The following is a 5,499-nucleotide window of genomic DNA, read 5'->3' on the forward strand; positions in this document are numbered from 1 at the left end:
AACCCATCCTAAATTTCCTAGTAAGTTAAACACATTATCCCTTAGTCCTAGCACACTCAAAGTATAAGGATCAGGATATCGACAAGGGTGCAAAGGTTTAGAGATAAGAATTTTATACCTATCCCTTTGCTTGGTGTCCTTGAAGATTATGCCATGATTCTTGGCTTGCGTTTTCTTCTTTGATTGTGGTCCTCTAGAAGAGCTTGCTCCACCTCTCCTAGATGCCATTGATCCTTGACCTTGGTTTGACCTTTTGTGTTTTGGGTGAAGGTTGGGTTTTGGGAAATGTTTTTGGTGGTAGAGGTTGGTTGGGTGATGGGGTTGGGGTTTGGGAAATTGTTAGGAGTTGGGTTGAGTGTATTGGTGAAGAATTTGTGGGTTTTTAGGTAGGTGAATGGGGGTTATGAATTTGATGATTTTTGGTAGGGATGAAGGAAAGTTGTTTTTGATTGAAGGGTTGATTGTGGTTGACTGGGTGAAGAAATTTTGTGAAATGGTGAGGTTTTGAGGGAGATATGGAGGTTTTTGAGAGAAGTTTGAATGTAGAGAGATGTTTGTGGTGGAGAATGAGGAAAGAAGAAGATGAAAGGTGAGGTATATTGTTACCTGGAGTCGGGCACGGCCGTGCCAACCCTAGCACGGGCCGTGCCAAGTTTTTGGAGTTTTGGATGGTTTTTGGGAGGTAAGGTCTGGCACGGCCGTGCCAGTGTGAGCACGGGCCGTGCCAAGGTTCTGGATGAATTGGCTTCAAAATTCCTCCGTTTTCTCGAATCATACTCGGATAATTACCTACAAAACAATTAAAAACAAACAACAAAACAAAACAAAAGCAGTTAAATGCGTGGGTTGCCTCCCACGAAGCGCTTCTTTATAGTTATTAGCTTGACGTTATAAGAAAGTGTCCTTAGAAGGGATCAAAGAGGTCATATTGTGTAGATGGCGCTAATGAGCGTTCTTTCACATCATGACCTTGAATCACATTACAAGAATAGAGGGCGGGACCTTTCATATAATTTTCCAACTCAAATCCTATCAACTCATCACTCACTTGAAAAACAATCCTACCATTTTGAACATCTTCTATAGCACCCGCAGTGGCGAGAAAGGGTCGTCCTAAGATTATAGGGCACGCATTGTCCTCATCTATGTCAAGCACCATGAAATCAGTTGGGATGTCTATCCCTTCTATTTTAACGGGGATGTCCTCGACATATCCGACAGGTTGGATATCAGAACGATCGGCTAACTTCAATGTTGTTTCGGTAGGCTTTAGCTCGCCCAACCCCAGCCTTGTAAAGAGGGGTAAGGGCAACAGACTAACACTAGCTCCTAAGTCACACAAGGCTCGGTTTAAGGTTTCATTCCCTATCATACAAGGGATGGAAAAACTTCCTGGATCTCTAAGCTTAGTAGGTGGCTTCTTGATGATTGCACTATTGTCCCTTGTCAAAGCTATTGTTTCGTTATGATCTATAGCCTTTTTCTTTGAAAAAATTTCTTTTAAAAACTTGGCGTATAGAGGCATACGAGACAAAGCTTCAGCATAGGGGATCTTAATGCAAATCTTTCGAATTATGTTAAAGAATGTAGTGAATTGAGCCTCCAAGTTGAGCTTAGTAAGCCTTAATGGTGTAAGGGCTTTGTTCTTATCAAGCGGTTTCTCACTTTTTATCACACCATTCTTACCTAGACACCTAACACTCTCCCTCTTGATACTTTTGGCTTTAGTAACAGTCTCTTCTAGCTTACTACCCCCTAGAAAAATAGTGTTGACATGGGCTTTGGGGTTTGTTTCAGGTTGACCAGGAAAGACTCCTGGTGTTTGAGAAGAGGTGGCCACTTGTTGGGCCACTTGGGAGATTTGGGTCTCAAGCATTTCGGTGTGTGTGGCGATAGAATCAACCTTGGTATTGAGTTTGGAGAGAGAGTCGTTCAGAAATCCTGTTTGGTTTTTCAATTCTTGAAGATTTTTATTTTGGTTCATCATGCAGTTTTCCAACAGAATTTCCAGACTAGATTTCTGAGCCACTCTCTGGTTGTTTGTGTAGCCAGGTGGTGCTGCTTGTCCATAGGAACCTTGAGGATTTTTGTAAAAATTTTGATTTGGCCTCGTTCCTTGGTTATATTGAGCGTAATTCAGTTGCTCAATATTGGCAGCACTACCTAACTGACAATCAACACCTATATGACCGGATATACCACAGATTTCACAAGGAAGGGATGCAGAAGAAGGTGTAACATCATTAACATTAAGTTTTTCAATCTTTTGGGTTAATGCCTCAACCTTAGCAGCAAGGTGGTTATATTCAGAGACTTCATATATACCTGCCTCTTTCTTAGAGGGAGTAGGAGTGGTGACGGTTCTCTCGTTGGTCCATTGGTAGTGATTCTGAGCCATGTCTTCAATCAAAGCATAAGCCTCCGTGTAGTTTTTGTTCATTAGAGCTCCACCTGCAGCTGCATCAACAGACATCTTAGTGGTATAAGACAAGCCATTATAAAACGTGTGGACTATAAGCCACTTCTCTAGGCCATGGTGGGGGCAAAGTCTAAGCATTTCCTTGAAACGCTCCCACGCCTCATAGAGAGATTCCCATCTTTTTGATTGAAACGTGTGATTTGGTCTCTAAGCTTAGCGGTTTTAGATGGGAGGAAAAATCGGGCGAGGAATGCTCGCCTCATATCGTCCCATGAAGTAATGGAACCGACTTCTAGGGAATGGAACCAAGCGCTAGCTCTATCCCTTAAGGAAAAGGGAAAGAGATGAAGTCTTACGGCTTCTTGGTTCTCTTTTATGGTGCCACTGAGTCTTAGGAAGGAAGAAATATGGAGATTTGGATTCTCAGTGGGTGATCCAGAAAACTGATTTTGCTGCACCAAATTGAGTAGTGCAGGCTTGATTTCGAAGTTATTACCCCCAACCGTTGGGTACACGATAATAGCTTGTGGCTCTTCCGTTGAAGGAGTAGCATACTCTTTGAGAGTGCGTTCAGCCATAGCAGTATTATTTTGTGCCTCTCTCTTTTTCTTATGCAAAAACCTTTCGATCTCAGGAATAAATTCTCCGAGACTTTTACCTCTTCGCATAAGAAACCGAGAACCCAAGAAGTTAGTGGTAATACAAAAGAAAGAAATAGAAGAAAAGAAGAAGAGAAGAGAGTTCTAATCACAAAGAAAGAGTTAATCAAATTAGTTTACTCCCCGGCAGCGGCGCCAAAAACTTGATGAGATAAAACCGCAAGTGCACGGTCTTACCGAAGTAGTATAAAAGAGTATCGTTCCGACAGGGAGTAGTTCAATTCAATTAACTTTTTAGAGATGATTAGAAAAGAGAAGAGAATTGTAGTTGGGGGTTTTCGAGCGTTTGAAAGATAATAATAATAAAAAGAGCCTTGGATCGTTGGTTTCCTCTAAATGACAAGTCCTTCTCAAACCAAAACTATAAGCTTATAATGTTATGTTAGACCTAATTTCTCAAGACAGTTTCTCTTATGTTCCTCTAGCAACCAAGCCTATTTCGCTGACTTGATTACTATTAGATTTTGGTTCCTCTAACAACCAAGCCTATTTCGCTGACTTGATTGTTATTAGTTCCCTTGAAGATCGAAACTATATGTCTCAAAGATTGCAAAGCCTATTTCGCTGACTTTGCAATCCTTGTCTGAATTCACTTGTTCGAATATCAAAGCTCCACTTTCGTTTTATGAATTGATATTTGGAATAATGGATAAACAATTATCAAACCCTCCACTTTCGTTTCCACAGTTTGATAATGGTTGATCCATGTTAAGATGGTGAATTCAGATAAGAAATTAGGGTTACATAAGATTAAGGCTTAGAGTTTGGTTTGATTAGGATTATGTCATTTAGACTTATCCAACAATCCCAAGACAAGGAGAAGTCTACTCACTCATGTTCATCGTAGACATGGGGGAGAAGAGAGAAAGCATAAAAGTAATGACAAGAAAATAAAGGAAAAGAAAAGAACTTTAATTAGAAAAGCAATTGTCACTTATTGAATTCCAAGTAAAGATGAATATTTGTGATGGATGGCTACTCTATTTATAGCAATTGATCGACTTAAAATCTAAGCTATTACATTTGGGCTAAAAATAGAGTAGCTTAAAATCTAAGCAAAAGCAGCAAAAGACACTCTGGAGGGTGGCACGATCGTGTCAAGGCTAGCACGAGCCGTGCCAAGCTTCTGACTTGTGGGAGACATATTTTGTCTCTCAATCTTCATATTTTTGTGTCCAATCGGCTCCAAGTCCCTTTCTTTTGCTCCAAGACTCAATCCATCCAATATTCTTTCCTGAAATATAATAAAATGCAATTTAAAGTAAACTATCCTAAAAAGGAAATAATACTAATATAAAATTATATAAAATCTAAATAAAACTAAACTAAAAAGCATATTAAAATAGTTAATAAATGACTCATCAATAAACATCAAAGTGGGAGAGCTTCGGCTCTGGAACGCCTTGTCGTTCAAAACGGTGGAACACTATTTGTTCAAAGCGGTGTGGAGCGGTGAGGACTTAGGTCCTGTTGAGAATGCTTTAACCATTCGACAGCGGTGTGGGTCACGGCCCTGAATTATGGTACCACATGCATAGTTGCATTTATTGAGGAGTATTAAGGGGGAGGTCATGTCTTGCATGAGTCTTAGCGGTGGTGTCGAGTTGTTGCATGAGTCGTTGTTGTTGGTTTTAATTACCATTTGTTGTTGATGTTGTTAATGATAATATACTTATATATTGATGAATTATTATTATGACAGAGTGTTAAATTTAATTGATGAATTTGATATCTATTATTGATGATATTGTTGATTATGAAATATATACATATATTGGATAATTGTAGTTGCCGTTGTTTCTGAGGGATTTGTTGTCGTTGTCGTTGAATCTTGTTGTTGTCGTCGTTGTTGGTTGAATTAGCAAGTGTTACTAAAGTTAAAGAAGTAAGAACATTATTGTTGAATATATGTTGTTGTTTATATTATTATGATATTGATTATAATGTTATGATGACTGTTTATGGTGTTGAATATGAGGTTGTTAGGATGTTACATGATGATGATTATGAATGTTGTGATGATGATTATGTGATGTTATCTATGAGTTGTTAAATGTACTTGATGATGGTTATGTTAAGTTGATAAGTTGTCTTTTATTCATGAATTGTTAATGGAATGTTTGATGAATAATTATTATTATGAAATGATGATGTTACGTATAATTGCTAAGTTGTCCTCTATTCATGAGTTGTTAATAAGGTGTTTGGTGGAGAATGTTAATACGAATTAATGATGTTGTTATGTTGTATATGAACTGTGAATATGATGTTGTTACGTTGTTTATGTCATTGATTATGAAGTTGTCATGTTGTATACGAATTATAAGTATGATGTTATATGATTATGATTAAGATTATGAAGTTGAATGATGTTGTTATGATGTTGTTTATGATATCGAGTTATGACTGTTGATATGATGA

General features: G+C 38.4%; 1 non-coding gene across 1 annotated transcript; it reads left to right on the forward strand.

Annotated features, from left to right (window-relative positions):
* Nucleotides 1-2,528: 2,528 nt before the first annotated feature.
* On the forward strand, nt 2,529-2,634 carry LOC120576239 (small nucleolar RNA R71). The gene has a single exon (XR_005642316.1). It is a non-coding gene; the product is annotated as a small nucleolar RNA R71 (small nucleolar RNA).
* The last annotated feature ends 2,865 nt before the right edge of the window (nt 2,635-5,499 follow it).

This window comes from Medicago truncatula, chromosome 6 (genome assembly GCF_003473485.1).
Source record: "Medicago truncatula cultivar Jemalong A17 chromosome 6, MtrunA17r5.0-ANR, whole genome shotgun sequence".
Taxonomy (NCBI): domain Eukaryota; kingdom Viridiplantae; phylum Streptophyta; class Magnoliopsida; order Fabales; family Fabaceae; genus Medicago; species Medicago truncatula.